Here is a 12703-nt window from a genome sequence, read left to right as displayed (position 1 = left end):
TTGTTAAAGCAACTCGGAATTTCAGAAATTCTTCTGAGTCCTCTATTTTTGTCTCAGTTTCTTCCCCCTAGTTCTTTTTCAAATTTGTAAGATTATGTAGTTAAAAATTTTTTCATTCCTTGCAGAGAAATATTTTCTGTCTTTATTTGGATGAAACACCCAAAAGAAAGTATGTCTGAGATGCATCTTGACATGAAGCATATTTCAGATTAACTTCTCACCTGTCAATAGCCAGCCTGTCTTTCATTTTAGTGACCTAGGTTCAGTAGGTTCTTTGCTTTTAACAATTATATGGCTATTCTAAATTCTTTTGGTTTAGTTTTGTGGGTTTTATAACTGTTGTATATGCTGCTTTTTTTCTGATCTGATGTGTCTTCTACCAAAAGACTTTTTCTCTGGACAGCTCTTCTGTTGACACCAGGCTTTTCATGAAGATTCTCTGTGACTAGCCAGTAAATATTTAAGGCGAGGCTGTAGCTTAGAGTTGGTGCGTCCTTATTCAGAAGATCTTTAGATGGGAGAAAACACTTTATTAGATTTTTTACAGTAAAATTGCATTCCTTTATAAGAGAAATTCTCATCCATAGAAGAGCCTCAATAGTAGTGCTTTCCCCTCAAAATAAACACTGATGTTGTGGCCATGTTGGCTTCCTCTGGGTAACTGAACTTGTCTGCTTGCCACCCCTTTGCCAGAGGAATATCTTTACTTTGCCTGGGGAGGTACTGTCCTCTTACCATGTTGTTAGACACTGCTGGGAAGAGGGGATACTTGCTTAATAGAAATTATGGAAATGGTATTCTTTCCCTTTACCGTCTAAGGCTTGCCTTTTATCATATTCAGATATTCATAGGCCTGCCACAGTATTGATCTGCTTTTGTTCTTCACCTTCATGAGAATGATGTGCCTTTTGAATTCTTTCTCCTGTTTCATCAGTTTCCTCTCAACCACTGCTTAGGATTTAAAATGGAAACAGAATGTGGGATCTAAATGTTTAAGCTCTTGATTGTGTATTTAAATATTTTTAATACTTTTTTAACAGAAAAACCCACCCTTACCAGATATAGGTGATTGTGTGGATATTTATGTGTTTATATCTGTATGTTTATATGACATCATTCTTTTGCTTGTTGTTAAAAAGGAGAAAAGGTCATTTGAGTCATCCATCACCTGTGGGACACAGACAACTAATTTGCCATTCTCCAAATCCACAGGGCCTGCCTTTGAGTGGTGTTGTTAAGGGTACCAGCAAGTGTGAATGAATCTCTGAAAGCCATTTTTCCTAACTCCACTCTTCTCTTAGAACTGCAAGATGGATTCTTCTAACCAAACAGAAAGGGGGCAGAAAGGATAATATTTCAATAGGGTGAGTGGGCATTATCATCTGCCTCCTTAGACTTGGAACAGAGCAGCTAGTTTTCTACTGGGGCAGGGGCAGTACGTACTGCTGAAAAAACATCTGACTCTTCTTTTAATAAAAATTAAGTATCTCATGTTGGCAGAGAATGCTGTCTGTGGTATCAGCAGCACAGAAAGTACATGTGCTGTGTCATTGTGTTCCTCTCTCCTCCCTGGACACCACTGTTTTGAATACATTATGGGGAAAAGGGAAAGTTTTACATTACAAGTGTATACAGAATTCCTCCTTTTTAACAGCTGTTGCTGCTGAGGTTCATTCTGCTTGACATGGGTAGATGGAAGAAAGTCATTTGTTGCAAGGAGAAACAGGTTCAAGCCAAAAATTCAAATTGGTGCTGCCTTCCTGTGAGCACATTTGACCTTTTCTTTCTAGCAGCACGTTCCTATAAATGCTAAAATTAGCCTTGAGTTTTACTTAGGCCTATGATAATGAAATGAAAACTTGCTGAAGTGCTAAAGGTTACCTCATAAAACTCCTTGATACAGAATTACAGCATATGCAGGGCAAACCAAAGGAATTGTCTGCTTGTAACTGTTAGAGAAAAACAGCCTAGGTCTTGCAGAAAATATATTTCTCAACTTCTGCATAGATTTCTTATAATTTTTAGGAAGAGCAAGGAAAGCAACTGAGTACTGCCAAAACCTGACTAAAGGTGAACTATTAACTTTACAAAAAGTACTGTTTTGTTATTTGCTGCTAACAATTACCATAACAAATCATAAATCTTTTTCCATTGAAGTTATCTGTCCTTGAAAATTTTGGTGTTCAGTGATTACCCCATAATACTCAGTGCTTTCATTCTATGGGCAAGAACACAAGGGTAGTCACTCTGAATATTATCTTGGCAGCCAGATCTCTTTTGTGCTGGTTTTGGTCTCATGACACAGTAGGAGTGCAGTGTGACCTGAGAGCAACTGCAGGTCAAGGCACCCTCTCTTTGCACAGAGCAAATATGCCTGTGACTGGAATCCTAGGGACATTGGAGTTAATCCTGTGTCCATCCCACGAGGCAGACTGACAGGCACACTTGTGTGACATGTTCCACTGTTTTCCTGCCTATTTGGGCTGTTCTGAGACTCGGCAGCAGACACAGACTTTGTGTGTCCCTTTCTGTGCTGGCTCTGCTGTAAAACCTGCCAGAAAGGCTGCTGGAGGTGTGGACCAAATCCCTCTCCAGATTCTTTGTGAACAGGACTGTAAGCTTCTTACCAGAGCTGCATGTAAACACAGGCCTGTAACGACAGCAGCCTGTGAGCTGCTTGGATAGACACCTCTGTTGTAGTCCCCTTGTTTTTTGTTAGCTTGCACAGATAAATCCATACACCTTCTTCTCATAAGATTGTTGACTCGGCCAGCAGAGTTGCTGTGGAATGTGAGTCAAATGTCACAGTCTGGGATGTGTGCTGAGTGACTGCATGACCTGTGTGCATGGTAAGATACTTCTGTGATCTGCAGTCTCTGTGCACCTGGGAAACTTCACTGGTGTAGCCAGTGTGTAGCACCCACATCTTCCCCCCTAAAGGCCCATCTGAACAAGTCTGGCCAAGCAGTCTGCAGAAGAGAGAAGCAAAACTGAAATGGACTGTGCATTTAAAACAGTAATTTGCAATAATTTGCTCTGCTGATATGTTCCAGAACAGCAAAAATATTTCACAATTCAAACAGCCATCCCATTCCTGAGTGAGGTGCTGTTTTACTTCATGTGAGAGCTGTTTGGGTCATAGGACAGAACTCATAATTCCTTTCCTTTCCTGAGACACTGAGATGTTACCATGTCATCGCTTGCCTGCCTCTCATACAAACTGTGTTTCCACAGGCAGGGAGGTCTGTCTGTCTGTCTTTTCTGTGTTTTCAGGGCAGCCAAGTCCAGCAGGGCATATCCTGGCTGCTGTCCCTCCTCAAGATGTTGAGCAGTCATGCAAGATGTGATTGTGCTGCCAACTTGTAGAACTTAAATTCAAACTGAGAGACAATGAGTTGAGGTTGCATGTTAGGAAAGCATTCATTGCTGACTGGGAGGTGAGGCAGTAAAACAGGTTGCCCACAGAAGTTGTGGATATCCCACTCCTATAAGTGTGTAATGCCAAGATGGAAAGAGCTCTGAGCAACCTGTTGAGTGAAATTTGTCCCTGTGCCCATGGCGGGGGAGTTGGAACTATGTGACGTTTATTGTTCAATCCCAACCATTCAGTGATTCTGTGAACATGTTTCTATATAGAATTATGTTAATACAGACATCTGCATCCTGGCTGAGGTTTCCCTTGCTACTTTAAAGTCAAGGGCAGGTGAAGGCTGGTTAGACACATGCCCTTCTGTGGACCTGCCTGCTGGAACCGTAGTGCTGGCAAAGGAGGGAGGATGAAACTTAGTGTGAAAGCCTCTTGCCAGAGGGTAACTTGAATCTGCAGTATAGAAGTGATGGCCTGAGGAAGCCTCATGAGGTGTTATGGTTGTCCTGGGGGCTGTGAGGCTACACAGAAGGCTAATCCAGGTCTTCAGCAAAGGCCTTGCTTGACACTGCAGTACCTGAAATGGGCGTGCTGTCTCTGGTGGTTGGCTACAAATACAAAACATAGCACCATACATGCTGCTATGAAGAAAATTAAATCTGTCACAACCAATTCCAAGGGAATAGTAAGAGAAATAGTAGGATGAGGGAAGGTGATGTGAGATGGTAGTAGCTCAACAAGATGTTGTATCGTGCATGAAGTCATTATTTTAAATTCATTCCTTCATAAGTATGTGTGGTGACAAGCTTCCTACTAAATCTCTGTTAGGTTTCCCAGGAGGCAAATACCAAAGAGAAGGCTTGGGCAAAACTAAATTGGTAGTTTGCAGAGCAACTTGGAAAGGATGCTGCCCAAAAGCTATAAGAAAAATGAGTGTAATTAAGGTTGTAAAAGAAGAAGGAGCTAAACAGGTCATTTTATACTCTTGGAACAAAAGTGTGATGTAATTGAGAAATCATTTATTGGGTTAAGTGAGACAGCGGGAGGGAGAGAGGGTGGGAGGGAGAGAACATAGCCATTGTAAACCCAGGTCTTCTTGGGCTAAGGACAAAAGCAGTGAGCTGTAAACTGCTACGATATGTGTTTATTATCTGACAGTTGCTGTTTGATCAAATTTTGCTTTTCTGATATGACCATTTATCTAAAGGCAGCATGAATGATGAGGAAGCATTAACAAAGATGATTAGAAAATGAATGGATTTAAATGAGAGAAAAGTGAAAATTTGCTGTTTCTTAGTAAGTTCTACATAGTATTAGCAGCATTTGTGAGTGCAAGAAAGTACTTGCGCCATGTTTGTGCACTTTCTGATGCAAAACAGTGATAGGGCTGCTGGTGGGGTGAATATTCAAGGTATGTAGTGTTAACATATGAGTTCTCCAATCTCCCTATTTCCCTAGCCTCCTTCTACCTGTGCTACCTATTAAATAAATGACAGGCTAAAAGGAGAAGAGGGCTGGATTTCTTCAGAGTGTATGTCAATTTCAGTGCCAAGACTGGGATTCCCAGATGATGTTTCCTTTTAGAAAATTTCTCTCCTGTCCACGAGAAGAATGAAAAACATTACAGAGTCATTAGGTTTGCTTGGCATCCATGTTTTTTAAGTTTTTAGATATTTTAATTTGTAAGAGTATGAGGAAGACAGAGCCTCTTGATCAAAATCAAGAGTGAGAATAACAGTTTGTTTCATACTTCAGAGCTGTATTTTGAAATTCTTCCCAGAGTTTGGCTGTAATGGTATCTATCACCCATTCACTGCCCAGTGTGTGCTGCGACAGTCATACCTGTTCCTAGAAGGACACACTTCTAGAATTTCAAGTATCTCTCCTGTTCTTCCCACTCATCACTCCTGCCTCATCATTTTTTAGCCAAATATTTCCAAATAAAAGTTTGAGTATGTTGGGAGGGCTACAACTGTTAATGGGTTTTAAGTGAGTTTTCAAAATTAAGGCACTTCACTCACTTCCTCCCAAGCTGATCCTCGAAGTTTTATCTTTGCTACCAAAAATTTGGTGAAATAAAAACTCCTTAACACAAATGTAGTATTAAGAGGTAGGCATTCTTTATTTGGGTGGATGCACAGAGACAGAGCTCCTCCAAGATCTGTGCATGCCGAGTACTAGATTGTTTCTGTTTTTATACCGTATTTTGCACACATATTGGTTGATTGTCCCAGAATAAACATACATATGATAATCATTTCCCCAAAATCATTAATGTATTTCCCCTCCCCTTTACCCATGCATTGTTCTGGGGGTTTCTCTGGTGTTCCCTGGTGTTGTAGACCCTGCTGTTCCAAGTGACCTGGCTGAGTTGGCAGAGCACTGGGGCTGGGGAACTTCCAGTTCTCCTTCTCACACAATAGGCATTGTGCAGTTTTATAGGCCAGTGGTTTTGGGGAACAAGCATTGTGTTAGCTCACCAGGTGTAGACAATTCATCATCTGCTAACATCTTCATTAGCTGGTGGAGATATCTGGTGCATTAGCACCGAGCCTGTATTCTTCTAGAAGGGATGGGGAAACTGCAGCCTCCCATGAGCCCTTCAATGCACAACTGTATGAGACAGCTGAGAATGTGTTAGTGTGGCTTCAGGCTACAGAGTCACCCCAGGGTGGATGGCAAAACACAGCTGCGTCTAGACAGCAGCAGGGAGGCTGAATGCAGGATCTTTCAAGTTAGGGAAAACAGTGAAGAAAATAGAGATAGTCCATTGCCAGAAGACATGCTAGTAGCTTTTCACTTACTTAGTCTTTTTGTTACATGTAAGTGCTGTGCCAAATGTTTGGGAGTTCTGGTGACATTTAATGGCCAAAGACCTGTTTAGCATACAAAGTTTCAACACGAGGCCAATGCAAATATATTACAATTTTTTTCTGCCCCCAAGTAAATTATTACAGCATATGTTTTCTTTGCCTTAGCAAAATTGTTCTCTTTTCTCCTCCCTAGCTTCTGAGTTTTCTGTATAAAAAAAGGTTCATTTGGAGTTTTTGTAGAGATAGGATTATAATCATCATCGTCATCGTTATCATTGTTACTTATTGATTTAGCAGATGAGGTGTTTGTGGAGGCAGTTTGAGTGGAGCACGGGTTTTATAGGTGATCTGATGGACAGCTTGAGTTCAAAACTTTATGTGTAGGAAAGCCTCCTAATTCTCTTGGTTACAGCACACACGGGGAGCTGCAGACCCCTTGCTTTAGCTGGAGAGGGAACTGCAACTCCGGTGTTTCTGTGTGAGAGGCCACTGAACTTCCTTGCTTGACATCAGACAAGAGTGGTTTTGAAAAAATCCATTAATCTAATTGATTCAAATGGATGGAAAGAAATAGAAAACTTGGGGATGTGAGTGGAAGCTGAAAAAAAAGGGAGTTTTGTGGCAAGAAGAGAAAAGAAATTAAGCACAGTTTGGGAAAAGCGATTTGAGAGAGAGACAATGGAAAAATTTACGGGAAGGCGGAAAGGCACACAGAGGCTATATGTAGAAGTTTCTGGGAAAAAAAATCCCAGAAATATGACTCACAAATGTAGGATGGGAGGGTACGAATCAAGATACTACTGGAAGACTGCAAAAGGTGAAGTTTGTTAGAGGATTGCCAGATGAGAAAATCAGAAGGGGCTGTGGCTTTGCTGCAGAGCCATTTGACTGAATGAACAGTATGGATCCCATCAAGCCCCTGGGGAGAAATATTGGTGAAGTTCTCTCTTTGGATGACTCTGAAATGTCTTCTCCAGGTGGACATACTTTTCCATCAAAAATGAAATCTTAATACCAAACTCACATTGATTCTATTTTGTGAACTTAGTAATATAAAATACATACATACATACATACGTACATATATATATATATATATATGTGTACACACACACACAAAGTCAGTTTAATTCATGATAGAGAATTTGCATGACTTATGTTGCCATATTTGCTGAAGTACACAGGTCCAAATGAGAGCTGTACAGCTGCTTAGCCTTGGAGTGAACACATAAAAGTTGCGTTGTTTTATTAGTGCATTGTTTTAGTATAAACTAAGAGTTAAGTGGTACTGCAATCACTTTCTGGTTATGGAATTGTTTGGGTGGAGGGACTAGAAGAGAGAGGAATGTGAATCAAGGTAGGGCTCTAGGAGTTATTGTTGATGCTTGTGCAGGAAATTGGGATCAAAGTTGTGTAGGAGTTATTTCTAAGTGTGCAGGACAGGGCTTAAGGGGGAGATGAGATAGGTAGGTAGATAGAGAGATACACAGATAAAAGTAATTGTAATAAAAAGTAATTTTTCTACTACTTTTCAGAACTCCTTTTATAACTGTGAAAGGTACTTTGTCCAAGATGAATAAATCATAGCCTTACTTACATGGCAGTTTTGTCAAGATGACTCTGCACTGTACACAGTGACCAAGGAATAAGCACAACTATCATAATTAAACTTAATGCGTCCTGGTTTCTCTGCAGTTTAAAACAACAAACCTTGTCCCACAAAAATGTATATGTATATATATATATATATATATATATATATATATATATATATATATATATATATATATACTGACACAAAATTTCTGTTTTAGGTAGCCACTCTTCTCCTTCCTTTGTTTTCTGTTGAACAGAATTGTACAAAAGTAAAGCAGTCAAGAAATTGGTGTTGTAGCTGTCTGAGGCGCACTTCCAGTCTGAAAAATCACATGCCCCTAGTTAAGAAGTAATAGTATACAAAAAAAAAAAAAAACAAACCATGAGAGGTTGTGAAGACCAATATACTTAAATCCCTGGATTTTGTGTTTTGAAGTTTGGGTTGTGTTTGAAAATGGTTTTTTCTGCCTCTTTGAGTATAACTTTGAAAAGTAGATTTTTAAATGCTTTTGTGTTTGAGGTGGCCTGAGCAGGTGTGACTGGGATGTTTTCAGATCTGTTAATGCAGTATAACACTTGTTGAGCTCTACCACAATCAAGCAGTCACAAGGACCAACAAGGCTTGTTTCTTCCTTATGTAGAGCTTTGTAGGGACAGCATAAATGTCCTGACATAAAGGAGATTGAGGATTGTGACCTAAACTGTGTCAGCTGTGATGATTAACTAATGCTGCTAAGAAGTCAGCTGTGCTTGGGGAAAGGAAGAAGGACAAGCACACTGTTTTTTGAAACAGTTTTAGAACTTCAGGCACAAAACTACCCAAATTAACCAGCACTCTATTGTGACTCACTGGTGTAATTAGAAACACACTGTGTTTATTTGTATCCCTAAAACTAATCAGCTAAACTTACTCCTCCTCTAGGAATACTGAGATCCATCTCATGTTTCCGTGGATCACAGAGGCTAGCATTTTTGTGCTCCACATCATTGTTTATTTAGAAATGTCCCTATTCTCTACCACACAGCAATTCCCAACTGCAATCACTTGTAAGTCAGTACAGGGTGACTTGTTTGTTGGGGAGAGAAGCATCAGTCCAGCAGATTATGGATTTTTTAACATTAGAGTTTTGTAGAAGGTGCTTGATTGTGACCACACTGTTAAGGAGTGAATCTGAGCTGACAGGAATTTTTAAAGACAGTTTTCACTGCATGCAATTTTTGCTTAAAACCAAAGCAACTACCAGAGCAGCCCTGGTGCAAGGACAGCTAAAGCCCTGAAGTCACACAGTAGTTCCAAATTAACAAAATGTTATTATCTACTCCGAGCTTCTCACTCCCAGTTTCTTTGCAGGAAATCTTGAAAGGTCTTGGGTTTCTCCCTAAATGGCACAGGAATAATTTTCAAAGTTGGAACAGTTTCCAGGCACTCCTCCTAACCCCATTTAACCTGTAGTTCTCTTAAGACACCATCTTCTTTACTAGTTCAACTTGAGAAATACCTGCCAAGTCCTCTTCACTGAAGATGAATTATGTTATTTATTTTTATCAGACATTTCCCTGGTGAAATGCAAGTGTGGGAATTAAGGTAAAAGGCAGCAGCATTAAGAGCTAGATTGTGAGGAGTTTAGTGGAGTTTAGCAAGACAGGATGTTTCAAAGGTACTCACTTTGAATCAGACTTATGTAAGAAAGTTATGTAGGATAAACTGCTTTTCACAATTAGATCCTAACGATGTGAAGGTTTACTTCAGGCCTATAGGGTTTTTTTTCCTCCTTTGCATATCAGCATTTAGAAAACAAAGGTGTGATTTTACAAGTTTTTACTTTTCAAAACTGTTTCCAGGTTTTGTGATTGAGACTGATTATGTTGGATGTGAGTACATCCCCTATTATATAAATATGTGATTTTGAAATACATTACAGTGCTTTCTTTAGTGTAATATGACTACATAAAAACAGTTTGTTCCCCCAAGATCCAAACAAACAAAATATGTTCTGTATTTACTTCATGGGTTCAACCACAAGAAATTTAACCTCTTTTTTGCATAGTTTTTTCTGTTTAAAAACATGCAATATCCAACGCATTCATCTACCTTGTATCAAAACCACTATAAAAGATTATTTTTTTCTCAGTATATGACATCTGAAACTAATAAAAGATGGATATTTGATTTTTATCCATTTTATATATTTTTATTTTCTCTATTATGCAATAGCAAAAATCTAATACTTTCAGAAGGTAGAGAAAATTCATTGTTTCAGGTGGCAGTTAATGTTACATGGGAGAAATGTGCCTGTGTTTACAGCTACCATTATTTGTTACTATGAAACATTATATTTTTGTATAATTCTTCTTATCCCTCCCATTTAAATTATGAAGGCTGTAGGGAGAGGTTAAAGCCAGGCTTATACCATCTGGAGTTTTTTTTTTTTTTTAGTCTTAAACACCAGGAAACAAGATCAGGAAATCCAGTGCTCTGACCATAGAGAATGAGTTTTTCAAAAAAAGTCACTCTAGGTATAACAGAGTTGAGCTTTTCATTTGGGAGTCTACTCAGAATTAGTGGAAACAATCAGTGTGTATAGCTGCACACTGGGAAAGAAACCAATAAACCTACAATTTGCATTTCTGAGACCAAGCAGTACTGATCAAACCAGCTTCCTTGATGCCCTTGCACTACTGTGCATGGAACTGTGACTGGAACAATGGAAACTGAAGCCAGATCTTGCTTTGAACACAGGGTAGCTTTATTTAACTGAGTATTTTTAATGGAACTAAGGGGTTAAGCAAATTTCATAAAGGGTTTTGAAAGTAGGATGAGGGGCTGAACCCTGTCATCAAATTTGCCAGTGTTGCTCCATGCATTTTTGTACTTTTGTATTCTCTTGGGACCTCTGTATTTCTGGAAACCCCTTTGATATTACAGTTTGCACAAACTCCTCTAAAGAGTGCAAAAATGGGCAAAGACTGGCAGGGTGATCTAAACAAGTCTGTCTCTTCAGGTTCAACCTCAGTGACAAACTCAGCATCATTTTGAAACCACATACCATATCAAACCACAAAATCCTAACATTCCTAAATGGTTCACAATATGGCTGTGTGTGCAAAGACAAGAAGGTCCATTGAACCATATTTAAAAGGCATTTGAACACCTAACTACTACTGTCCTAAGCCAAGGTCCTGCTTCTGATCTCTGCTTCTGGTGCTCTTTTTTCTAGCTTGCAATATGTTTGCAAACAGAAAAGATTGCTTAGAGAAGCAATCTAAATTAAAGTTCTTTCTTTACACAGACAAAAATCCCTTCTTGTAATCTGCCCAGCTGTAGATGAGTGAACTAATGATAGGCTCTGCCTTAAGATAAGGAATTGCCACTCTCCATCTACCTGCTTATTTGGTTTGTCTTCCAAACTTCAGAAAAAACAGTCAAACAAGATTTAAAACAATAAAAGGAGAATAGAGTGTCTTTCTGCCACCTGGATTTCATGGCCAAGCTTCTTCTCCAGTGGTTTTGGAGACCTATGCTTCTGAGAGTCTATCCACCCAAGGAACACAATGCATGGGAAGATAATCACAAGGGATGCTGAGAAAAGAAACAAGGATTAAGTGTTTTAAAAAAGCACAACAATCAGTATCTGGGTGGATGTGTCTTCCTCAGCATATCATGACTTCCAGTTAACCTTGTTAACTACTCAGTGGAAAGGTGGTAACATCTATGACACCAAACAAGTGATTGCTGAAGGTTCTGCCTACTCTAAAGCTCCTCCTGGCTTGGGGCTTTTTAGGGTTCACTGAGCATCCTGACTTAGGGTTTGGTCCAAGCTGACTGACAGTTGCAAAGGCAAACAAAACAAATTGGTTAGAGTGTCATATGAGAAGGGTATTATATAAGGTACAATACCTTTTATTTTGAGAAGGGTAAATATTTCTAGCCCTAAATTAATATCAGTAAATCTAAAGCAAATTATTCCAGTTGGAAAAGGAATGCAAACCAGATGCATGATATTCTCAGTTTTCCGGTTAAACAATAGTAAGTGAATATCTGCAAAAGGGAGAATAATCTCTCTGGAATTTTTTAGGAGTGGGAAAGCAGCTGCATGTTGCAATGTAGGGACTTTTTTTAGCGAAGCCTTCCTTAATTGGACTTTTAAAATGTATTTTCCTCCTACTTTCCACACAGCAGGGCATGTGTATTGTTTCCTGGAACTGGAATATCACCCGTTCTTATTCAGACAGCTTTGGCCAAGCATTACCTTCCATGACAGTTTAATCTCAAATAAAAGAGAACCTGTATTAGAATGCAATTCATAAAAGATCAGAAATTGCTGTTGGAATAGCAATGTTCCATGTGCTTGCTGAGACTTGGTCAGTAAACTAGAAGGAAAGACAAGCTATTCCATGCGCAGCAGAACTAGTGAATCCTGATTTCCTCTAAAACCAAGCACTCTGTCACCCAACATCAAGCCAGTTTCCCTTCCAGTATCCCGGGAGATGTGCATCTCAGTAACTTGAGATCTTGCTGTGCTCACAGTGTTCCCAGTTCACCACTTGCCTCTGTATTCTTGTCTCTTTTCCCACCCCCTGTGTTTCTGAGGGGAGGGGACAAACACTGGCTGCAGTTAAGAACAAGCTAATGGGCCACAAGTGCCACGTGCCATGGGGAGAGCCAAAGCCTGTGGGATGGATGGATGGTCTGCCACGAAATGCCACAGGAAATGGTGTATAGCACTTCCCTCAGCAAGAATACTGGATTTCATTTTTTCTCTGTGTAGATACAGAACACCTGGGTAATTAAATGTCTTTGAGATGTCTGGTTTTGTCAAACAGGCTGAAATGGATCAAGAGATTCAAAGGTGAGAAGGAGAAAAGTGAAAAAGCTTTCTTCTTTAGATGTACTGATAATGTTAGTGTGTCTGCCACTTAGCATGGG

This window comes from Zonotrichia albicollis, chromosome Z (assembly GCF_047830755.1).
Source record: "Zonotrichia albicollis isolate bZonAlb1 chromosome Z, bZonAlb1.hap1, whole genome shotgun sequence".
Lineage (NCBI taxonomy): Eukaryota > Metazoa > Chordata > Aves > Passeriformes > Passerellidae > Zonotrichia > Zonotrichia albicollis.
This window is presented reverse-complemented; position numbering follows the sequence as displayed.